The sequence below is a fragment of the Aythya ferina genome, assembly GCF_964211825.1.
Source record: "Aythya ferina genome assembly, chromosome: 5".
NCBI classification, from domain to species: domain Eukaryota; kingdom Metazoa; phylum Chordata; class Aves; order Anseriformes; family Anatidae; genus Aythya; species Aythya ferina.
This window is the reverse complement of record NC_140301.1, coordinates 56,234,599-56,260,968: the sequence shown is the minus strand read 5'-3', so window position 1 is coordinate 56,260,968 and position 26,370 is coordinate 56,234,599.

Genomic DNA, 26,370 nt, shown 5'->3' with positions numbered 1-26,370 from the left:
AAAGACAGGATTTAATTCAAATCAGCCAGGCTTTGACCAAAGTTCAGAGATAAGAAATTTGTAAGGCCCCAAAAGGGAAGTATATGGCCTGGGCTTCTGTGCAAGAGCCCAGATATTTATGCAATCAACTCCTCTGGATGATGTGTGCTCTTTGGTTCAAGAACAGTGGATGGTCTTTGAATGTATCTGTTATAACTGGAAGGAAGGAAAAGAGACAGAAAATAAATTCAGATGGTTCACAATAAAATGAACTGCGCAAATTTAAATGTAAAACATTGAAAATGTACCAGAAATAATAAAGACAAACCAGATACTGGACTCTGAGCATGAGCCTTGGCTAATTCTGTAAACTGCAAAGATATAAAAGAAAATCAATATTTTTTAAAAAATGAAACCTTTAGCACAGAATCTTGTTAAATGGCGTATGCAACAATTTAAAAGAAATAACTTGGAAGCTAGAAGTGCAGCATGGAAATATCTGAATAATTGACATTTAAAGAATTAACATAAAATTATTTCAAGATAGAGATGAAAGTCGTTAAACACTCTTCTAATGCCCATGTGAAACCAGGCAGCTTTTAGAGTACACCCTCAACCTCGAAAACATTTCCTTAATGATTATCCCTGTGTCCCAGCTCTCTATAGACAATGTAAGCATTTGGTGGTGTGTGGACCAGACCTGTTTAGGTTATTTTTTTTTCCTTGTCTTTGGCCTCACCAATGATGAAGCAGCAGGTCAATGCTGGATGGGCTTGCTCTATTTCTGCTTCTCCTGATATTATGGCCCAAAATCTCCATGGACAGGGAATTAAATCATCACCTCCCAAATAAACTACTTTTCAGGAGAATGGCTCTCTGTCAGTGGTTGGCATGCACAAATAGAAAATGAGATGGTCTTGCCATTCATCCTTCATTGATCCAAACCATTATTTCAGAACTGTGCTCCCCTTTAAACGTGAGGTCACAGATCTCAATTAAGCAAACGCTCATTATTTAAACAAACAACAATTTAAAGCCTGTCTTTAATTTCTTTTCAGTGAATTCCTTTGTCTGCATCTATGGCAGGTGAAAACCAGGAGACAAAGCCATTGCTGGTGTGAAAAATTTCTAAGTTTCTGCATTTTAATAGCTGTGCAGTGATCTTGAGCTGGTTTTTGGACTCTCCAGGTAGTTGTGGACTTGCACAGTCTAACACCAGACTGAGTGGCAAGGACTTTTAAATATGCAGAAATGTGAATATATTCTAATATAATGAAATGCTAACACCCAGACTGGTGTCTGTGCATCCAGTCTGGACATGAGATGAAGTGTTCACAGAACCAAGGCTTCTGAAGACTCAAATTAAGGCCCTCTCTTTATCGTGTGATTCCCAATAAGACTCAAACTAGTGAGCCACTGCATTGCCAACTTTTGCTTTCTCCTTTTCTTCATAAGCAAGGAGCAGTTCTCTCTGGCTGACACAAGCAGTGCAGGGAGCAGAAGATGAGAACATTATTGCATTGCTCTGATCAGTGCCAAAAAAGTTCTGTCCCTCACACAGGTGGAGATTCCTGAGTGACTCAAAATATGGCTGAGCGTCCACCAGATCTTTTCTCTCTTTATTAAAACACACACCTAAATCCTGTCCCATAGCTGCTGAGCTTTTTTTTTTTTTTTTTTTTTTTTTTTTTAATCTCAATAAAAAAATAAAAAGGGGAGAAAAATCCAGGCTTATTTTGTCACAGGGCTCCAAGACTGGGGTTTTAGTCAAAATCCAGACTGGAATTAAAACTGGCAGTGCAGTGGACTCAGGGCTTGCTGTGGTAATAGTTGCTCTGTATCTCTCAGGATATCTTTGAGAAGAACAAAAGGTTGTTGGACCTGACAGTGAGAAGAGATTTCACTCTTAAACTTAGTACTGACACAAAGGACAGATCCTGTTTTTTCCTTCACACCAGAGTCTGGGCCTAGCAGGGGCTATCATGCAGTTATCCAGCTGGCCAGCTAATGGCAGAGTTGGTGTATACTGAGGGAGCTGAGGAAAGCCTTGGTGTTAAAATCCTTATTAGGTCCCATCAGAGGCATGAAACAGTGTTTTCTTTGCTCCAGGGGAATTTTCTTGTCACCATCTCCATAGAAATATTGGTTATTGGCTCCCCTCTTTCATACGTGTATGTTTACTCCTGATAATCATACAGCTTTTACTCTGGGCTGAAGGAATCTTTCATTTGGAAATTTCATCAAAACTGGTATATGTCATCAAAATTAAAATGTCTGCTTTGGACAGAACAGAGTTATTCAATGAGGTTTGCCAAGAGCCAGTGAGGTAAAGAAGAAATTTCAGTTCTGTTCTCAGCTGTGGTTTCAGGATACCTACAAACACTGACATGCCTCAAGGATCCCCGTGTACAGGTTTCACATTTCCAGGATTATCTTCACAACTAGTGGGACGTTACTAACCAGGAGATGTTTCCTTTAGTGCAGATCTGTGGTAGAAGGCTGGCAGCTGATGTGCTTGAAACCTGGTGTGAGCCCAGCATCAAGTCATGCCTAAAGTCGAGATCCTCTCTCACAAGGACTGTCAGGCTGCAGCCTTGGCACTTGAGAAATGTCTCATGTCTCTTGACTACTTGGCCTCTTTTTCCTTTTTCTTTTTCATTACATTTGCAGGAACTTGCATATTTTGGATATATTGCATTTTCCATGTTTCAGAAATAAAGTAACATATTTACCTTTTGCATGTGTTTCCATTTTCTTTTTGTCTACTTGTGACTACTATCACATCCAAGGCTTTCTTCTTACGAGTCACAAGATTTTTCTCCCCTTTTTTTCCTTTTCATAAGCATGTTTTTTCTAATTATCTTTATAAAATAAGATGGATTTCTCCAAGTTTTAAGTTTTACTCGCCTTTATTTGAAGTTTTGTGAGTGCTAGCTCTCTGTTTCACAGTTTTGATGACTTGAGGGCTGGGATGTGTTAATTATTCAATGATTTAAATGAAATATCAAAGGAGTTTTTATTGATTTGCATATAAAAGTTATGAAACCCAATATATGGCACAACAGACAAATTAGTAGGCCATAAAAAGCATGAGTGAATTACTGTGTTATTAAAGCTTTAAGATAACATGCTGTAGTATCTGAAAATAAAGGTCAAAAGAAAAAAAAAATGAAAGGAAAATTTAAATGTGTGCACATTAATGGACTGGAGAATGTGGCTTTACTAATAACTTCTGTGCATAAAAATTTATATTTTTCAACACAGCAATCATTTCTTTTACCCTGTTGGGTATTTTAAATGTGCTCTTGTGTATATAATATTAATTTAGTCATAAAATAAAAGGCAGTAATTCAGACAGTAGCCCATGTGAGCTATTAAATTCAAAGTACCATGTGAAGTATTTGTGGTTATGGCACCTTGCAGTTCTGGATAAGATGCAAACAAACCACTCCTGGCAAGGTGAAAGTGTTTGCTTTCAGAATACCTGCCTGTGCTGAGCTCCAGGCTCTTGCAGCCCTGCATTTCCTTCTCAAGAGCTGACACTGGCTATGGTTAGGTTGTTTGGGTGTAAATTATGAGGATATTCCTTGGAAAAAAAGCATGAAATGAGGATTTGTGCAATAGCCAGGCTTCTAAAGGGGGACTGTGTGTTCTCTGATTTTATCTAAACTAGGTAATGTTATAGTTCACTTCTTTTTCTGCTAGATCAGCGAGCTTGGATGCCTTGGGAAGTGAAAAGATGTTTTTGCTTGTCTTGCTCATTCACTGAGAGTTAACCAAGAGCAAACGGGCTTAGCTGTGGAGCCAGTCAGCTGCGTCAAACATTTTCACGTTGTCTCTCTGAAAAGCTCGAAGCAAATGTTCCATCCACTATGGTAGCAAATTAATACACAGCAATTAATCAGAATTCTTATCACTTGTTTTCTGTGTGCATGTACTCTGGCATTAAGTCTTGGAGTGCCTGGTTGCTCTCCTGCTAAACATGCCTGTGCTCAGACTCAACAAAAGCGTTTCTCAGCAAGAAGAAATTAAGCCCCAGAAATTAAATTCCCAAAATAACTGTGCTGCACGAATCAAAGACAGCTGCTAATGTGGTAAAAATTATTTCTTTCCTCCATTACTTCCTCCTGCCAGCCAGGGGCATCTTAAAAGCATCTGATGAGTTCACTACATGCCTGAGCCTTGGTAAAGGCACAGCTGTGGCAAGAAACCAGCAGCATCTGTTTGCTTGTTGCCACCTCTGTGTACTGTAAAGGAGGGAAGGAGCAGGTTCCTCAGATGTCACAGCAGGGTGGTCATGGTCCTTCTGGAAAACCTAAGAGAAGTCCCAAGTGTGTGTCTAAATTGGTCTTTCACATCCATACAGGCGGGTTGGTGACTTGGTCCAGGGGTGTCAGTTCAGCTTGGCCTGTCCACAACATCCCAGAGAGGAGGGGAGGTTAGATGTCCATGCTGGAGCCCCAGAGACTCCTTCTTGGCTAGCAATGTTCCCAGATGACTTTCCTGCCACATCCTGCTTGCCCTGTGCCTCCCATCCTTCAGGGAGACGTGGGACAGCCATTGCCAGCATGCTGGATTGCCCTGAGGGCAGGTGATTTTGGTGTTTTTTTTTTTTTTTTTTTTTTTTTTTTTTTTTTTTTTTTTTAAACAAGATATTTAAGATAAATCAGGTCTGAAACAGGTGCATAATTATTTTAGGCCACATAAATTCCTGTGGGCATACTCTTTGACTAGCTTCAAGTGACATGTCTCTTGCTGTTTCATTTTCTTTAAGGATTAAACTTGTTCCTGCTGGTAACTTGTTTCGGTTCTTCTGGCCATCCCCAGAACCATTTCTCCAGCTGTAGGAGGAAGGTCTGGGGTGTCTAAGCCTGCACCTTCACCAAGGAGGCTTCGGAGGCTGTGGGAATGGTGGATAATTATCGTCTCTCGCTGCTAAGTGAAAAATGGCACGGGCGTTTGCAGATGGTCCCAATGGTGGGACAGGTGGGAGCTTGGTGCAGGAGGCAGGGTGAAAGCAGGGGCTGGGTGAGGGGCTGTCCATCAGCCAGAGTTGGCATGGGCATGGGAGTGAGGGCAAGCAGGGAGGTCTGGCATTAAGGTGTGAATAAGGATCAGAGCACCAAACCAGAGAAGTGAACCAGGGGAATATGCTTCAAGGATCCCCTGACTACATGGAGAAAGGGAACTTAATCAGTGAGAGCTGATGAGTTACAAGCTGATTCTCACTGTGCCCAGTGGGGACAGGGAAGGGAGGTGTGTGTGAGTCCAGGAGGTTACAGTGAGACTGAGATGCTTTGGTCATCAAAGGGACAAATGGTTTAACTGGGAGAATTCCTTCTGACACAGTCTGCAGAGTTCTGATCTGCTGGTGATTTCTGCCTCTGCTCTGAAACTCTCCCTCTGCCACTTTGGATAAATTACCATCAAAAGATAATGTCAAAGGAAATTTTCAGCCTGTGTGGAAATGCTCACCGGTGAAGAGCAATGACAAAAGTGCTTGGCTGGATTGAACAGCGAGTATCTGAAATTATGCAAATCCCTGAAGGAACTCTTCAGCTGTGATCACATCTGACAGTGGGGTTTTGGCAACAATGAACAGGCTGTCTCGATTGTGGGACTTTATTTTCAGCTGCTTTGCTTACGTTACACTTGATTGTACAAGTGCAAGAGGAGTGTAAAACGCAGCCCTTTCCACTCGAGAAGGGCTCATTACCCATTTCACGTGGATTAAAGATGGTGTGCAGTAACGCACAGTGGAGGATGCTCTGAAGATCTGTCACCTCAAGAAGAGGATCTCTCTGAGCAAGAGAGTGAAAATAAAACAGTCTTTTCTAAGTGCTAAGCCTTCTCAGGAGAGCAAACAGTAGGAGCAGTGGATGGGAGGCTGCTTGCTTCACAGGAGCAGAGCTAGGCTGATTCTCATTGCTCTGAAAACTACCCAGAGAAATTGGGAACCCCAACATATGTCCTGCAACATGAATTAGGGTTTCTCCTGTATAGGTGCTCCTGTAAAATGGCAAAAATATCAGGTCTGGTGAAGAATGCTGTATTTGTAACTAATGGAAAAGGACATCCCTGTGCTTGGGGCTGGGCTGTTACAACACTCCATGCAGCCTGGCTGCTCTCCATGCCCCAATGCAGGGGTGCTGCCAGTACAGCAGCAACCAACTGGGGCTAAGGGAGACTGAGGTGAATTCTCAACATCCCCGTGCACAAAAATACAAGGATGTTATTCTGCAGGGTGTCTCAGAAACCCACTATATAAAGTGTCTGTGTCCTGTCCCTCTCCTAGATGCTGAGCTTGCTAGTTTGTGCACAAACAAAATGTGCAATGGGTTTGCGAGTGTTTTTTGTTTGTATCAGCTTTCTAGCTCTGCCCAGAATCAACTCAACCCAATCCATGATGTTGTGTGCCTTTTCCTAAGGATGTTCACCTGCTGGGGTGGTGGGTATCCTCTCTGGGGCAGGCTGGAGATGCTCTGGGCTGGTAGCAGCAGCGGGACCACCACGTGGTTCACAGCTCTTAGGTAACCATGTCACACAGTCTGCATCTCACATCTGCATAATCCATCACTTTCAAAGACATTTCCTTATATCGGTTAATATAAAATGTTGTTCATTGTGTCAGCCAGCAGGAGGTTTCATAGGTCCTTTAGGCAACTTAAACAGTGATTAATCAAAAAAAGCCTCCACCTTCTTCGTGCTGTTAATGCTGTTGTTAGGTTGGAGGCAGCATAATTTATGGCATTTCCTGATCCTGTTAGCTAGGATGTCTGATTAATTTTGGCTTTGGGATTAAGTCAGCAAAAGAAATTTGACTTCCCCATGCAAGTGATATAAATCATCCACCGGAGTGCAGGAGGGACAGAACACTGTCTTTCTGCCAACGTTTTTATTGTGTCCTCAACTGTCGCCAGAAGGTGGCATTATGTACTCATTTTACTACTGCTGCTAACTGGGGACTGTATGGATTTTAAAGCCCAGGACATAGTCACCTTCTTGATACGAGAGGGAAAACACTAGCATTTGATGCTGGAGGCACTGCCCCTGCCTCCCAGCAAAGGCGACAGCGTACAAGTTGGCAAATTTCTCATTCTTTTGTCTCTGAGAAAATGAACTGTCAATGACTTAACTATTAGCCAAGATTCTGCTTTTTACATGTTTTTTATTCTTGCATTCAGGTTTTCTTTGATGCTGCTGATACATTTTTCATTAATAGTAATGTATAATAAATTTATATATTATATTACATGTATTAAAATGTATACATTTCACTCCTTCCCTGCTTTTCCTTCCTATAGAGAGCTCTTCTTTCATTTCTCTCTCTCTCTCTCTCTCTCTCTCTCTTTTTTTTTTTTTTTTTTAATCAAGCAGGCAAAGGATCCTTTAGTAGCTCTGGGAATTTGTCAGCTGATGAAACAATCTAGTGCTTGTCCAAGTGGGTCTCCTTGAGGTGACTGCATGCACAGACACAAGAAGTGCCTCTATCTAGCACCATGGTGTTCAGTCTTGTTCTGCAGGTTCCTTTCTCTGGGAGGCCAGACAATGCCCATGCTGCTCTCCAGGGGTGCAAACAAGACACAGCTGTGCAGGACACCACAATTTTTTCCATCTGAGCTCATCACTTCCATTCCTTCATCTAGGTAGCCATGTGCCCTTTGCAGGCCTCATGCTGCTGTGACTGATTCAGCTTTTTGATGGAAGCTTCAAGAAGAAATCTCTGTCTCATCTTGGCTCGGCAGGCCAGAAGAAAAGACATTTCTGTGTTCCAGCTGGAAGTGTGCCTGCAGCCTGGGCAAACACAGCAGAGTTTGGGATCTGAAACTGTCAGGAGGATGCTATCATGAAATGACCGTAACCCTAAGATGCTGCAGTTTATATTCCTGCTCCATTAACTCTGACAACAGACTTCTGAGACCTGAGTTTTCTAAACTGGGCTTATAAATCACTCTGGTAAAAATACACTGGGATTTACTTGTGCATAACACAGAGCTGTGCGGATAAAATTAACCCTTTGAGCAAAGACTGCAGCCAGTGTGAAGTAGATGCTGGGCACTTAGGGTTAGAGTGCTGAAATTTGGGGCTGTGGCTGTGGAAACCCAGCAGCTCACACTGCATGCTTTGAGCTTTGGCTTTTCAGCTTCTCCCCAGGCAGACCCAGACAGCTGGGAGGTAAATCTCTGTGGTCAGAGCTGGTGGGTTGGGACCATTCCCAGCCTGGAAGCCGTGCTCCAACTGTCCAGATTGCCTCCCAGCAGCTAACAATGCTCAACAGCTTCCAGTCCCAAATGGGACATTTACCTGCCTGTTCAGCCTGCTGGAGCTTAGCAGAATTTGCACCTAAAAACTTACTCTGCCCTTGAAAAGATCTGTTTTCAGATGCTATTCCTTAGTCCTCTGTGAAAATACGAGCTTTTAACAATAGCTCAGCCAGTCATCCAGCAAGAGACCCGCCTGAAATCATGACTTGTTTTTCAAAACCTTGACCTTAATCTCTGAAAGGATGGTGCCTTCTGCATAACTCAGGCAATATTACCATCCGTGCAGCTCAAAACCATGCCTGCCCAGGTCTCTGAGGCGTGCAAGGTTTTTGTAGCACCTGTGTGGCAGAGCCACGGCAGCTCTGCAAGAGCAAACCGGGCCACCTCCTGCCTTGTGCATCAGCAGCAAAATTGAGTGCTCAGCTCTGGTGGCAGGGTCTTTATCAGCAGTGATAAATGGCAGAGAAATTTTTCATCTATTTGATTAATTTTGCAGGGCTGACAGTTAGAAAGATCACATCTTGACTTCTGCAGCAGAAGCTTTGAGTAAGGGGGTCCTTGGGTGGTTGGGGTGGTGATGTTACTTCTTAAATGCTCAGACCTCAAGCTCTAGCAGCTCCTGCATGCCCAAGGGTGGGAAGCAGGCACAAAGCTGAACTGGCACACTTGGAAAAAATCACATTTTTGTTGCTCTCAAGCTGTGAAAAGAAACGCCAATGGATCTGAAGGCACTGTCTTTGTAAGGGAACACTGAGGCAGGAGCAGCAGTTTTGCTCACAAGGATAACCTGCTTTGCTTCTGTGGGATGTTTGAAAAAATGAGGAATGACAAACTAGGTTTGGCTTCTCTTTTGTTAGGTGTTTACCAGCTGGAGAGATGGAGGTTTTGCCATTTTTGGCTCATCTTTGTGCCCAGGGAGCTTCTCAGCTTGTGCTGTTTCTGGGGAGGTGGAAAGAAGGGTCCTGGCCATGGGCAAGAGCGTGGCATGAAGTAGAGAAATGGCTGCACAAAGCTCAGGGTGAGACTTTTAAACAACCATACCAAGCTCCTCTTTTGCTCCTCACTTTCTCCTTGCCCTCCCTTTCCCCCAGCAGCCACTCCTGAACATCTCTGCCCTCAGCCACTCAGGTCCCCTGTGCAGGGCATTTTCTTGCTTACCCTTGTGCCAAACACAGCTATTCCTAACTCAGCTCATTCCTTTTTCACTGTCCTCTACAGCCACAACAAGGAGTTGGCAAACCCCTTCTGAGTTATCTAGTCTGAGTGGTTTTTGTTATGGAAATGCAAATCCAGTGCTGCTCAGGTGAAACAAGTTCTTGCTTCCCCTTAGGGCACTGGGATCCTCTTCTTTGTGTTCCAAGGGCTGTACTGAATAATGGGTGATATTTCACCTGGAACTGTGAACTCAACAGAGGGAGCCTTCACTACTGCCACAAACACAGAATATTTTTCTTCCCAATATAAAAAAAAAATAATAAATAAATCTTAACTTGGATGCAAACTGAAGAGTGATCAGCAGAAGGAAGGAATGTGGCACTTTAATCCTGGTCCCACAAGTTGCTGCAGGTTGCATATGGGAATGGCAATTCAGACACGAAGTGATCATTTGCTTCATTATACAGGGGAGTCACCGGCACAAATCCTAAAGAGGGCAGCAGAATCAAACCCAGGCCTCTTGCCTATTGCTGGCTGAAGCAGTGCTGGTGCTACTAATTGAACGTGCTTTATGTACAAGTGCAGTTCAGTACACGCACCCAGAACATGCAGCGTATCATTTGGTGATATACAAACCGACTGGGACAATTTACAATAGTGATTTTTCTACTGACGGGTAAATAAATGCTCTCTATTATAGGCATTTAATCAGTGCCAGCTCCCTAAGTCTCTAAACAGGCCACCGAGATAGAAGATTGATTGGTCTGAATGCATCATATATAAAACAGGAATACTTCATAAGAACATAAATGACGTGTTTGTTTCTCAGAGCCACAAAGACAGCTCTGTGGTAGGGAGCGGTGCTGACAGCCCCCTACTGAGATACGATGAGGGGACAAGACTGGTTTGTTGTAGGGCTTTTGTCTTGGTTTTTATTTTTTCAAGGCAAGAACTCGGAGCTGACCTAGAGATGGGGAGGAAGATCCCACTGGCTCTGCACATGGGCATGGTTATTTGTCTGGGGAGGATTCTGGTGATGCCTGCACTGCCTGTGTGGTGTGTGGGGATGCTGCTCTCACACTGTGCTTTGTGGCAAAATTAACAGGTTGTCACTTCACTGTGAGATTTGGCTTTGTGCTTATACAGGTGGCCAAAATGCCGAAGATGCCAAAGCCCCAGCCCAACCCCTTTTATTAATGTTATTTCTCTTTTTGTTTAAAACAATATAATCATTCTCTGCTTGGCTCAGTGGGAGCACTGATTTGATTTTTAAATGGAAATGCATTTTTCTAAGCCAATGGGATGAAATACACCATTTATTATCATGGCTGAACACGTCTGTTGTAGCAGAAATAAAAGGGGAATGCAGAAAGTGATGGTCACTCTGTCAAGATCCTGAACCCAAACTGTCCATGAAAGTCAGTGAGGCTTAGGCACTTAAACCTCAATCATGCTTAAAATGGGATTTGAGTGTCCATGTGCCTCAGAAGATTATTTCCTTTGGCTTCTCTCAGGTCTGTGAGATTGTGATTAGGAAATCAGGCTAACTTTCACAGCTGGAAAGATGGTCATCATATTCCTCCCATCTGGATGGCCCACAGCCGTTCATGGTTTCTGCTGATGGAAAGCCACTGAGCTCAATTAATGAGACCTGATGTCTTGAAACTTAATTCCTTTACACCCACAGAGTACCTTGCATATGCCAGTGCAATTAAGGAGGAAGCAGGAGTTTGCAGTAGTGTTTCTGGGGTAGCAGGGATGTAATAGCAACCTTATAAAATATTCTGACTTTGTTCATCCACTGCTCCTGAGTTCAGTCCGAGGATCAGCACGTTTTTACTCTTAGCCCTGAAATTCCCTGCTTCATGAGTTGGTTTATCTCCTCAATAAGGCACACACGGGTATCATTTATGGCCCAGTAAATCCATACCCGGTGCCTTTGGTGGCACATGGCCCTCCAGCTCCCGTCTAGCAGCACACACACGTGGCTCCCCACACTGTAACTCACGCACTGCTGCTGCTCTTGGCTTAATTACCAAGCACTAAAAATGCGAAATGACAAAAATAATTACTGTAATAAACTAATGAAATAAAATATGTTTTGCTGAAATTAAAAAACTCTCTGCACAGGCCGAAAGGTCTGAACATTAACCTGTGCATAGGGAGTAATTACGGTCTGCGATCTGTGAGCGTAATGATGACTTCTGTGGGACCCTGCTTCTCTGATCAGCTCTGGGTCATACGGAGAACATGTCCTTGTGTCTGCACAACACTTCACACAGATTTACGTCTCACTATGAGATCTGAAATGCACCCCACCATAACACACCACATTGGGATGCTTCCCAGTTTAGCACCACTCCTGTGCCTTAAGGGCTAGTTCTTCCACTTCTGTTGTCTTGTCAAAACAAGTCATGTAATTTAGAGCTGAGCACTGTGGTGCTGGTGACCATGGGGCAACTTCTGTGACTGGTTCCCCAAGGCACTTGTAGCATTGGTCACTATCACCACAAGGCCACAGGACTGCACCGGTCACCTTGCAACAAAGAACTTCTGGTGCAGCACCCACCGTCAGCTTGAGACTTGATCTGTGCTGCCATCATAGTGGCACAAATACAAATGGGAGATATTCAGGTGTGCTTGGGGATAGCAATCATTTCTATACAGAAAGACAGAAATTCCCTTCTATTTTTCAGTTCCTTGCTTTTTGAATGAGACTCTCACATGAGTTGCTTTGTTTGCCCCAAAACTGTAGAGCTGGCAAAAGGATGGAGTGAGGAACGTGCCTGTGGATGCAGAGAGATAACATGGGCACCTAGACACCTGAAAGAGGGAAAGATCCAATTCTTTACCCCTTTTTTTTTTTGGCTGTGAAATGTAGTCTTTAAGACATCAGTGTTTGACCTCTAAAATCAAAGTTCTGAAGATGGCACCTTTCTTTTTTTTTTTTTTCTCTCCCTTGGAGCAACAAAATGTGAGGTTTGGTGTCTCTTCTCTCTTCTGTATCAATTTGATGTATATTAAATGTCACAAGTACAGTAGTCTTCATTGATAAAGCAGGCAGGCAGGGCCAGATTTGCCTTGTTGAAAGGAGCTGGGATGTCTGGGGACACAAAGCAATCAGTAGTTGGGGCACTGGTAATCCCTATCCAAGAGGTGTATTTTGAAGGGGAATATATTGCACCTGTAACATGCATTGTGTCTTTTAAAAAAAAATCCAGACGTGTCTGAAGCATCAGCCTGTTTGCTGAGGTTATGTTCAGAGTAATATCCCAGTGACTTACCAGCAGTAAGTACAGAAGCTCAAGCAGCAAAGCACTACAGAACTGTGTCTGGAAGAGTAGAAATATTCTTGTTGCCCACTTGTCTGACAGACCTGCCATAAGAGTACTTGGTAAATTTTAATACTGCTTTTCACTGAAAGCCTAAATATTTTAGCTCTGTTCAGATCCTAAATCTTCCTTTAGCATTTTTGTGTTTCAAAGGTTTAAACATCCTCCCAGTTATCCCAGGTCACCCATCACGGCAGGAACTTCTGCTTCTCCCTCGGTGTTATCTGTCCATGAAATAGCATTTGGGCACAGCAGCTACTCACTAACCTGTGAAACCAAGAATGAGAATTGTGTTTAATGGGCCTCTTAAGTAATGCATGTACTTGGGATTTCACATGTTCCTGGCATTACTGCTGATTGTGGGCTGCCATGCAGATAACTGCAATTTGCAAGAGCGCACAACTGTTATTAGGATTGACTCTTGTTATTATCAGTGTTTGTCATTTACACTGAGAACAGGCTTTAAAACGTAATTAAGGGAACAGCTTCCCAGTTTTAGCCTGTTCTTATTCTTAACTATTGAACTTAAAATAAGTTGCAGCCACCAAAAGCTATACCCACAACTCAGCATAGAAAAGTCTTCAGCTGACAACACTTGTTTCACAGGTGATAACGTGGGGCTGTGAACTGGCCAAGCTGTGATACACCTGGGATTGAAGACTTTTGGAAGGGTGTTTCAAAGGTGTATTTACACTGTCCTGGTGGCTGGGCAGGAGCTGAATTTGTGGGTGACTGGGGCTGAACTGCCCTAGCCCTACAAGCACAGAGGATGCTCTGACTGATGGCAGCAGTTGTCAGCAGCAGCACACCTCAAAAGCAGTGCCATGAGGCTATGTGAGGGAGTTCTGTGCCAGCTGGGGAGTCTCTCTGTCATAGGTAATCCAGAATAATTCAGGTTTTGAGCTTTCTGCCTGATTTGTGAATTTTTGACAGCACTATGGCCCCAGTAAACCCCATTAGCATATCCCCACTAAACCTAGACTGGAGGCAGCAGAATCCAGTCCAGTCACACAGTCCTGTGCCTGGTTTCCATCCCGGCTCACATTCATCCTGTGAGTACCTGACTTGTTTTTCTTTTTTCCCAGTGGCTTGAAACAGTATGTCTTCATTGCAAAATAAACCCAGCTGTGGGTTTGTGCTAAACACCACGGTCTCCTCCGTGCTGATGGACACCAGTTCATTAAGCCGAGAGTGCTGGAGTGCAGTTGCTCACAGTTCTCACCCTCCCCCATATAACTGTGTCCAAGTAAAGGGAAAGTTTTTCTACTTATTTACAGTCTCTAGAGTCTTTATACTGGCTGTACATCCTTCCTGGATTCTCTCTGGCAGAGGTGCTCAGCCTTGACCCTCTGAATCTGCAAATCAAATCAAACCATGGAATATAAAAAAACACCCTTTGGGGACCAGAAGTCCCTTGCTACGTGTCACCTTGTGGGAGGCAGCCCTGGTGCAGCTGTGTCCAGATGTGCATTCTCAGTGGAGGTGCTGAAGCTGATGCCCAGGTGTAGCTGGCAGCATTTACTCAGAGCTGCAGATTGTCCTTTAGGTTCCCACTGGAGACTGGCACTTGCCTTTGCACAGATAACAAGAAATTTCATGTTCAGGATTATCAGATTTTCCAGCTACTCTGTAGAAACAGCTGTCAGCAAATCTGTGACAGCAGATGTTGGAATGTTATTCAGTGTACTGTGTGCTAATCTGCTGCTCTGCCCTCTCCAATTAGACAGTCATTTCTTGCTATCACAGGAGGAAGACTGGACAAATACTGTTATAAGAAAGCACAGCAAAGTAGTCTGGGTCCTTCCAGACTATGGAGCCATAGGCAGGTACTCACTTTTCCAGTCAATTGACCTTATTTAAAGAATCCTGTCAAGACAATCATTCTGTGCGCCACCTTCCCTCTGCTCCATGTGCATTGTCAGGGTGGGTTGTCTCAAAGGAGCAGGGAAGAAACCTGTGGGGACAGAGATTGTTTGGAGGCAATGTCAGGAGCAACACCTTGGCTCTGCTGCACTTTAATTTCCAGCTACATGAAGGGCCTGATCCAGTTTACAGGCAAATTGGCGTAAGTTGTAGCATACCTTGCAAACTATGTTTCCTTTGTATGTGAGATGTACGTTGCTTCTGGTATAGGAGAAAGCATCAATCAGACAATCCATAGGGCAAGCTGCTAATGAAATCCAGACTCCTGTGCTGTCTTTGATACCACTATTAGAATTTTTCTAGTGCTCAGCCACAGAAACTTAAATTTAGAAGAGGCACCTGATGTATCCCAGTTGCATATGCTTCTTTCTCAGCAGCAGTGCTCATTTTAGCTGATCTCCCAGCTGTGTGATCCTTAGTCCTTGAGCATAACTCTAGAGTGAATTTATACATGGACAAATCCAGCACATGCTTTCTGCATGCTTCCCTGTAACCACATCAGTGGACAGTCTGACTTTCAAGATGTCATAGATCATGCACAATTTGGGAAAGCTCCTCAGAAATCTCTTTTTTTTTTTTTTTTTTTTCTCTCTAGAATTTTTTAATAAAATCCAAGACTAGCAAAAAGGAAAGTATTTATGCATTTTTACCCCAAATAATATTCCTTTATTAAGGAAAATCCAGCCATTACAGGACTAAGACCACAGATGTGAAATTAGAAGCAAAAGTGAAGTTGCTTTCCTGGATTTTCTCTGTCCAAGAAAGATGTATAGAAAATGTGGCATGTCACCAGGTTTGTAATGTCTATATCTACCTCTGAGCTGGTTGTGCAAGGCCCCTGCTACGGTGAACAAAGAGGGAAAAATATTTAAGGCCATGGCTCATCTCATCTGTTTTAGAATGAGATGACTGATGCCTTGGAAGTGCTTCTGTGCCTGCAGAGAGAGTCAAGGTGACTTGCTCAGATGCAGAAGTCATGTTTCTGGCTTATTTTGGTCCAATAAATCCTGTCTTCACTGATAATGTAACTTATATACCATTAGGAAAACACAAAATATAGAAGGAAAGACTGTATTTACATTGCACTACATTTTGTACCCAGTTATTATTAAAGGCAAGTGCACATTCTAAAAAGCATCCCAGGTCTCTCAGTATCTGAGTGAGCTGACAGGAAAGGTCTACAAAGCTGTATTTCATAATGTCTGGAGAGGATGCTGTACAAACTCATTGTTTGCCTTGATCTGGAAAGGACTGCCCCTGGAGAGGAAGAGGAGGAAGCAAGATACAATAACTGTGGTTTCTGAGAAACTTTGCAAGGAAATGAAACAATAACAGAGCAGAAGATCAACAATTCCAGGTAAACAACATGCCACGATGTTGGCTTTATGTATGTGGGAATTTTCATCCTTACATTATTAAACTCCCATGGCTAATGCTGCAATTAGTGCTCTCTTTCCAGAACAAGTTACAGATTGACTGGAGTGTCTGTGGAAGAGATTGAGAACAATTCCCATAGTATATATGGAAAAGTAATGATTTCTGTGGCGACATTTTGGATAGAAAATTCATTTTTAATTTTCTATGTGAAAATACATCAGTATCGTTTTTGTTTCAAGCAACACCATGGATAAGTCTATACCAGAGCGAGGCTGTTGCTATCCAAAGAGAACTGCTTTGAACATACTCTTCATAGTAAGTGCTGTACTTTTAACCCTGTCTCTTTCGGTTTTATCCCACATTTATGTTTACATTGATTCAAAGTCCTTTCAACGCCAGTGAAAAATAAGACAAAACAAAACAAAACAACAACAACAACAACAACAAAAAACAAAACACAAACCAAACCAAACCAAACACCAGTTTCAACTTCCATCCCATCTTCCTTTGTGGCCAAAATGGTGATTTCCTTGCTGATTTCTACCCAGGTAGAATTTGGATTTAGTTTTGCTGAGGCCATATCCAGTTATTGTTCTGCTGAAGCACGGCTGCTCACTGTATCTGGATCTGAACAACGTCCTATTTCAGAGATGGCCATCAAAGTGCAGCCCCATCTCTCCAACATAAGTTAGAAGCCTGCAACAAATGACAATCAAAATTCGTAAACACACAGGGGGCTCATAAAATTACAGCTGGAATTTGCAAATTGGCCATAGGTGGTCCCCAAACTGTCACAACGTGCTTGTCTGTGTGCCTTCATGCATGTGCTCCCTAACCCCTCTCTCCCTTGACCAAATGCTGGCCAGACGATCACTTCTTTCAGGATCCACATTGCAGGACTTGGGCAGAGATTTGTTTTATTTCATTCTCGTAAGCTCACTTGCTGCTCTCACTTGCACTGAATACAAGATTACCCTGAAGAATAAAATAAAGGAATTAATTGACATTTTAATTAATTACAACTTTTAATTAATATTCACCAGGGTGACAAGTGTTCTGGAATGCAAAACAGGAGTAATTCCCGAGGAAAAAAAAGGAAAGGCTCTGCAGTTTGTGTTCAGGTTAAATGAAGACCTTGTAGCTGAATGTATGATTGTATCAGATATCTGCTGACTCTGTTCAATGCCTGAAACTTTGGCTCATTTTGAAATAGCACAACCACTTCTTTATTAACAATATCAGGGATTGTGAGCAGGGCTCAGAGGCACAGTACATAGACTGAATAGAAAGTATGGTTCATAACCTAAACAACCTGATGAACACATTGTAGCATGGATATGAATCCATCATTCATTGTAGGATGGATATGAAAGGCATCATCTTTACCTCCTGCTGCTTGCAGCACCTTCTCCCATGTGCTGAAGAAACCCATGTACATGTAGGAGGACACAGGAGATCTTCAGCCTGTTGATGGCTCTGCAAGAGCTGAAGGACTCTCCACAACCACCCACTGCCCATCCTTGGTTTGAAATACCAAGCATGGGGTGCCACACAGATGTTAAGACCTCAATTCTGTATTTCTTTCTGAGGCAAAATTCCCCTGGAATGCAAATAGGGCTGTTGTAATGACAGAGCAGTACATGGCAGAGGCTGAACCTGCTTCTTTAGAAACTCGTTCACTTATGCTCCTTTATTGTTACTGGTGGCAGTTTCTAAGCTACCTCAGATGTCAGTTCATGATATGTGAGTAAATGTCACATCCTTCTGTGACCTCCAGGTGGTGAGAACCCTGGAGATTTTGCCACCACAAGAGCTAGGTCTTCATTTGTGTGCTTTTGTTGTGGTTTGAAGAAAGCTGGGCTCCTTTTCTGTGTCTCTCTTCTGATATTGGTTATATGTCACCACAGTGGAGGAGTAATAGATGGGGACAAACTTATCTGTCCGTCTGTCAGGTAAGCTGTAGGTTATACTCTGAGGCACAGGGGACGTGTTGCCTCCTACATAGGGAGGAAAAGGTGGAATTAAGATCAGTCAGGAGGTGAATGGAGAAAACAGTCACCAGAAATGGTCTTGTGGCCACTCCAGAAGTCAGGATGAAAATAAAGACCCCTCTGTGCAATGGCTATGCAGAATCAGGCCCTAAAGAGCAAGGGAATTTAATGCAATCCCATCTTTGCCAATTAAGTGTCTTCTGCTTCTAAATCGAAGGAAACTTCAATGTTAATTTTAAAATATTGCTGGCATTTATCACAGTAATTACTTTAGCCACGTAAAACTCCAGACACCATAAATAGTGTTGATACTATAGATTAAATGCTCCCAGGGTACATATTACCGATGCTACAAAACACACATGCAGACAAGGATATTCTTCTCCGAACTGAACTTTTGTTGTGCTTGTGCAACACCAAGCACAGAGGGGCCTCATCAGCTTTCTGAAAATGACTGATGTGCCTTGTCAAAGCCCATCCATCTTTATCAGTCACTATGTTTTGGAGGAGTGAAAGAAGTGTACCTGGGCAAACAAACTGTAATATGAAAACATGTTTCATTGCAATCATATTCCTCACTTAGTAACTTTGAAAAGTGGGAAAGGTTCATCTCAGGGACTTTCTTGTCTTGAATTTCTTGTCTTTGGTTTCCCAACTCTCAGTCTCTGATCTCTTGAAGATATTTGTGTCTATATAATCAATAAATGAAGCATTCCTAGCTACTGATAAGCTTAGGAAATGTTCATCTTAATCTACTGGTATGGATCTCTGCACCCAAAAACAATGAAAGGTGTCTGTGTAGTTAAGGAAAAAGGAACTTATATCAGAACCCCTTCTCTAGTATGGACAGGCTTGAGCAGTCAGATATGGAAATGTTGACAGGGCAAGCATTTAGGAACATCAGAAATAAACTAGAAACCTACTGGATAGCAAACTGTGAGTTATTTGAAACCAGAAATTACACACTGGCCAAGTTTACACATGTGAAGTGCAACCATTAGCATAATCAGTTGATGTCAATATTATCCTTAATACAACTGATTGCTGGCACACCTGACTGGCAAATACATGCTGCACATCCGTGAACTTTAGTAAAGGGCAATGTCTCCAAGGAAGGTAATGAGATTTCTCTTTAGATCTGTGCTTGGCCCTGCAGGCTGCCTACAGACCTGGCCAGTGGTGCTGACAAAAGGCTCCACAGACTTATGCTTTCTGTAGGCTTGCCTGCTTACAGGAGGAGGCTGTACAGAGCCTGCACACAGCAGGAAGTGGCCGAGCTGTTGGAAGCAGCAATATACATGTATAGTGATGTGTATTGCGTAAAATACACATTTATCACTCCATTGCTCTTTATTAATAGGAGGATAGATACTAAAAAATAACTCAACCCCAAGACACAGAATGAAGATAAAGTTGTTTTATGGCATCTGAAAGCATGTGGTAAAATTGTTGCATAGCTGCAACTTATTTGGCACTGGGGAAACTGTCTGTTGAGCCGCCAGTAAAACTGTGGAAAAGGAGTACTTGTAAGAAGACATTCATACAAGTGCTGAGCTTCCTTCCCATGAAAATCATGGTCAAATAGTGCACTTGAAATCACTAGGAGCACCTGAAAAGTTGAGCCCACATTCTCACTGGGAATGACCCAGACAACGGTGGGGAACACAACATGCTTGCAGGAACCAACACCTTCCTACCATCTAGGGAATGGAGGAGCAGAGCAGCCTGCTGAGATACATTCTGGCTGGTATAGCCAGGGCAGAGTTCCCAAAATTCAGCTTGTGTGGCCTGGGTGGTGAGCTCTTTCTGTAATTCCATTGCACTTGTTCACATTTAACCCAAGGGGAGAATTCATTGCTTGCTAACTCGCATCCAGGAGACGTGGCTGCATGGTCTAGCACAAATTTAGCTTCTGTGTTTCAAAAAGCTGCACGGCTAACCTGACTTCTTAAAATGATATATATTTTGCTCGGGCAAACTGCATTGATTTGCTTTCGAAGCATGGGCTTAACATGAATATTTTGTCCTGTAGTCACAATGGCATTGTCCTAAATGTATGTACAAATACTGTTGCATATAATGTTTATTCAGAAAATAATCAGCAGCACTAAGAAATCACAAGCAGCTGGCATACTATAAAGTTAATTTTTGAGATTTTTTTTTAACATAATTTTTATTTTCCCTGAATCTATTATTTATTTATTTATTTATTTTCTATATGAGGAGTTGGCTTCAGAAACAGAAATAAACCCGCATGATTTAAAGACTTCTTTTACTTCATGTTGCATTTCACACAAGAGACAGGAGTTTTTTTGTTTGTTTGTTTCCAAAGGGAAAGATATCAACATTCATTTTGCTCTGTTTCCATTCACTGTAACTAAGAGTCTTTTGTGATCATCTTTCGCAGCCAGTATGTTGCTAGTTGTTTAAGAACTTGTGGTCATTATGGAAGATAAATGACGGTCCTTGGAGCCCATGGCTGAAGCACACATTAGTCACTAGTAAATGATGTATAAAAAATATTCATCTTGCAAAAAGATAATGGTGGTTCCTATTTGAAAATGCAGAAAAATGCACATATCTGGAGCACAAAAGTGTCTCATCAATATCTCTGTGGGTAGAAAAGTAACCTGTCAAGAGGCAAATGTTGAAGAGATGGAGATATTTATGCACTTACAGCACTGATCATAATGATGTAAAGGACTATTAAAGCAAACTTAAAATATTAGATACTACAAATATGCAACTTAATTTTTTTTTTCTCCATGCAACCTAGAAACACTTTAAAAAAATTCAATAAGAAATTGCTCATTCTGCATCTTTGACCTTCAGTTATCCCGCCTTTTCCCATTTCACTCTTATCCATAAATTTAATAGTCATTCTTGTTTTGACCTTTTATTAATGGCAAAGTCCTTCTCCCCCTCCTGTGCTGGCACTTGAAGGGAGGAAAGCCTGGAGGACAGACTCTGTCTTGGTGACTCTGGCAATCGCTGGTTTGTCAGTAGGGCTGAGCTGCTGCTGGCAGAGCCAGTCCCACTCTCCTTGCTCTACCCCAGGCTTGGTGTTGTAGACATGTATCTCCTAGCTGGTCCTGATGTATTGCTCCTGTGATTTTGCACTGAGTCAACTTACTCCCCTGGAAGAATACAGTTGTTTATTTTATACATGCATAATGAAAACTGTCTTTTTAAGTAGCTTCTTACACTTTTTAAGTGTCTTTTTAAGTAGGTCCTCTAAGGACCAGGACAAGTTAAGGCAAACAGCAGGAGCATGAAAAAGAGAATGGTGGAAAATAAGTATTAGAGGAAAAAACGTGATGGCATGGACAGAGCAGGGCCACTCCTTGGCCACTCATGTCCAAAGGCACAATCAAATTATCAGGCTACTTTTCATTTTGTTTTTCATCAGTAGCTACAAATTCTGCTGAAAACAAGAGAGGTGGGAGAAAGTGACACTAGATGAATATTATAGATACCAAAGAAAGCTAGTTGCAGTTATTCTCTACTAGCTTGTAGGTGCCATGCAAGCTCCTTCACAGGAGTAATCTCGTAGAAAAATATTCACCTTTAGTTCCCTCCTGGCACTCTTTTGCAGGGGATGCTATGACACCACAGCCTGAAAGGTTATATATTCCTTTTACAGGAAGACCTGCAAGGTGCAAAAGAAAAAATGTTCTGTGGGTTTGACATCAGTAAATGTTACATGCATCTGTCAGTCAGATTCTGCCCAGCTGCTCGAAGCAGGACCTGGGCTTTGTAGCTGCTCTCAGCCACGCTTGAACAGTCTGTTGAAGCTGTCCTGTTTTAGCAGGGATGCCCTTGGCTCTTGGAGCTTTTCTCCATCCTGTAAAGATGCTGAGACTGTTAATGTTTTGAAATGTTGATGCTCACTCCTTCCTCCAGCTTCTAAAACACATGAGAATAAGGAGAGGTTTTGCAGAAGGGGAAACCTGGAGAAAATGCCTGCCTTATATTAAGCCTTGCCCATGTGGTCTGTGCTTAGGGGAGATCGAAGGTTAGCTTAATTCCCTCAGCATAACAGAAAGCTGTTTGGTACTTGTACACCAGGAGAACAAATTGAACCTGCCCACCCTCTGACCTGTGCGGCTCGTATTTAATGAAAAGCAGTCAAATCCAGCATGTAGCAACTTTATTATCAGAAAAGAGAGAGAAATCTGTTTAGCAACACATTATTTACTTCAAAAGTAACCTTGAATTGTCAGCTGGAATGGAATATGTTCCTGCTCTGTATCCACTTCACATTTCCTTTGCTTCCAAGGTTCAGATTTGTACGGCCATGAAGCAGGAACAATAGCGTGCTGCTGAGTGCCTGGTTAAGATATTTATAGGTGCACATTTAGAGCCAAAGACTGCACTGTAGCATTATGTTTTCTAGACACAAAGCACAGTTACGTGTTTTCAGCTAAAATGGTTTTTTATTTGAAATGAAGATACTTAGCACCGTAAAAAGTACAAAATCAAACTCAGCTGGAGACAGCCCACTGAGCATTTCTTTTATGAACTCTGCTGCAGGAACAATGAGAACAAAATTGCTGCTTTTCTAGGACTACAAGGAGAGACTTTAAGAAGTTAGTCCCCCACTAGCAAAAGTAGTTACTTCACAGCTGCTTATTAGAGCAAGTTAGGAAAGCGTACTCTCATTCGTGTTTCTATTCTGCAGTAGTGTGTAACCCAAGTCTATGAGTTTTCACCCCAGATGGGGAAGGTGAGAGAGATCCTGGAAATGCAAGAATCTCTTTGATACCTCTTCCCTTCACAGCCTCAACCTTGAGGCTTTTCCTGCCACATTGCTGGGGAATGTGGGGTGGAAAGCAGTTTTGAAGTTGTCCTTGCATGAAAGCTTTTTATATTTGTGCTCTGCATCTTATACAGGAAGGAAGATAGATACACGCATACTCATAAATAAATAAATAAATAAATAAATAAATAAAAGACAATAGAACAGTTAAATAGGCTGGAACGCTTTAGCATGAAAAACAGATGACAGATTGACTTCTGTCTACCAGGTTGCCTTCTATAAAACAAACAAACAAACAAAATAACTAGGTGTGCCAATAGGGAGATATTTTTAACTGAACACATCAAAGCAGTTTGAATAATCTGCTCAATCTGCTCTCTTCCACAAGCAATTGACAACAGAGATCTAAGGGTCTAAAAACTTACCCAACTTAAAGTCCAGCCAACAAAAATCATTGCTGGCATTGTCTGAAATACTGCATAAGTGGGGTAAAGTGTAGCTATGTACAGCTGTAGGAAAAGCAGTCACATAGGCTGCTATTAAAAAGAATAGCACCAGGTTTTTAAAGCTTCTATCCATAGCCAATGTAAGACAAATCATGTATTGTGCATCTCTATAGAAAAATATTTAACCTATGATCATGGGAAATTAGTTGAAATTAAAAGGTTACAAGAGAAAGAGTGGCCTTTGGAAACTACATCACATAAAACATCAGAAGTTGGGGGTAATTAAAGCTAGCAACTCCCTCTGGAAGCGTGTTATTTGTATATTTGCTGTAGGATTAAAACCAAGGCTAGCCTTGGCTTTTGGTAGATGTTTGCACACATGATGTTTATTCATCTCATGATGAATAAACTGTATATTTGTTTTAAAACATCTCCAGGATTGCAGCCTAGAAATGGAAATGGAGAAAAGAGGCACATGTTACTGGAATATATAAAACCCTGAAGTCTAATTTATTATTTGAATGAATTATATTAATTACACAATCTCTTGAAATTTTGCATGCTGGGGTTTGACAGGGTTGGCTCCCAAATTAGGTGCTGCAGTTATAATTAGACTGATGACCCTGAGTCACATCAGTGAAACAATGCTCCTGATAACACATTTTTATTGGTAACTTCTGCCACAAAGTCAAACAAAGCAGCACAATTGCTGCCTGACATAGAAAAGAAAGGCAACACCAAGAGCCTCTGCAGCACGTATGTTATCCGTGGAGTGCAAACCTGATCAGGGAGATGGGAGATTTTTGCCACGCCAGGTATTTCCTCTCCCAGTGGTCAGGAATTAACACAACAGCACCCAAATCCAGGCTGTTTTCATTCACTCAGGCAGCTTCTCACTCAATGCACTCACATTTCAGGAATCTCATTCCTCCCTGCTTAACTATCTCCTGACACTGAGCATGGGCTCTTCTTTAGAGTGGGCAGTGGTAGATGCTGACTGCTGTGTGGGCATCCAGCACCTCCCTTGCAATACCTCAGTCATAAGGGCGTTATGTTTTTATAACCAATTCCTTCTTTAGATTTTTTTTTATATTATTATTATTTATTTTTTAATTGATAACTTGAAAGCCTGAATCACTTTAACAAGGCAGGAAAGAGCATGAGGCTGCTTCAGTTCAAAGTTGGGAGAGCACACTCCTCCAGGCAGCCTTCATTGAGAATGAAGAGAGTGAATTCGGGACTCCTAATTGTGAAGCACTATCAAAAATCCTCTGTGGTGGAACTCTCTTATGCTCCCCCATCTCTGAGCCCTTTCCTGTCTCCATCCTGGAGGCTTGCAGCAATGCAGTGATGTTGTTGAGAGCTGGCATATGCGGGGAGTCTGACAGCCAGCCCTGCGAGCAGAGCTGGCAGCATCCCCTCTGCTCCCGGCTGATGAGCGCAGAGGCCTTGTCTTGGGAGAATAAAATATTCATGTGGCTGGGAAACACGTTTTTCTTTTGCACTTGTGCACTTGGGTCAGAGCATGTTCGCAGTGGCCACAATGTAAATCCCAAATAGTTCCTTTGACATTGGTGCGTGTGTCTGTGTATGTGTGCACGGATTTACACCCATGTGAGAGGTATTGGGGAATCTGACTCCTCCTAAAGCTATTTGGAATCTGTTGGTTCAGGAGACTGGCATTAGTAGGCTCTAGGGACCGCTATTTTAGTGTATATTTTAAACTGCCGTTGTACTCAGAGAATCTGCTCTAAAAATAGCAGTATGCTTTTGTGTTCCAGTGGTTGCCACATGAGATGTTGTGTGTTTCCAAGGATAAGTTGGGTTTTTTTCCTCTCTAACTGCCAGGACTGGAAATTCAATCTCAGGTCTGAGAGCAAACAACATCCTTATCTCCTCACATATCATCGCCCAGATGAATAAAAACCTGAAGATCAAAGTGTGCCCTTGGTGACACTTCTCCAACCACTTTACCTGCAAGTGATGGGCCCTTTATAGGAGTCCTGACAGTGGCCCTATTCTGGGGACCTGAGAAAGGGCTGGACCTGGATTGCTGTTTGTGCTGTGTCTTCTTTAAGAACAAAAGAAAATACAGAGTAAAAGAAGCAATGTTATTTCATGTAATAATATTGCATCAATATTATCCATCTGTTGTGAAGGTGTTGATTTTAGCTTTGAGGACAAGGTGTGCACTTCAGAGCACCAGACAGAGAAATATCAAGGTCTGATGTTGCTGCTGAGTGCTTGCACTCTGACAAGAGTGTTTCAGGTGTGGGGAGTAAAATTAAGAGAGAAAATAAGTCTGAGGGGAGAAATTAGATCCAAGGATTGTTTTTTAAAACTAAGGATGGCCTTAAACCCAAGGATTTTCTAGTTCAGAGTCTGTGGTAAATTCTCATATTCTTACACTTTTCAATAAAGAAAGAGCACTTTGTGTACTGTGAAGGTTCCTGTACAAACACAAGATTTCTTGTTCAAAATAAATGAAAAGGACACATCACTGTATGAACCCACCTGAGGAGAAGGGCGATGAGGCTGGCTCCAGCAGCCCTGCTCTGCCTCTCTGCTCAGAGATGCTCTGAGAGCATCCCTCAGGCCAGAACCCACAGTGGGCTGACCTCCATCCTTGTGGTGGTGCCCAATGCCCTGTGGGGGCTGTCCCCAGCCTGCCCTTCTCCCTTGTTGGGCTGGTGGGACAAGACCTGGCTGCGAAGTCCTAGGGAGCTGCTGCTGTTGGTTGACCCTGGTCCTGGAGCCTGCTCAGCCCCACCAGAGTTTTACTGCTCGCCCTCATCTCACCTTGTCCAAACCACTTGGATGCAGACGGAGCCCAGCTCTGGCAGGAAGATGCTAATAGCGTCTCTCCCTCAGGCTGCAGCCACTTCTCTTCTCATAACATTTCCCTGGCCCCAAGCTGCTGTATCCATGCAGAAAGCAGGCTATTGCTGACCCCAATTATACAGAGTGCTCGAGTGTCTGATGAGTGTTTGACACAGGACACACTCAAATTTAAGCATTTATTGAAACAGGACCAAGGGGCAGGCAGAGCTGTGCTTGCTGTGCACAGGGTTGCAGATCAGGCTCGTGGTGTCCATGGCTCTGATCTGCCTGGGCAGCAAGCGTGTGTTTGGAGAGCCCTACAGC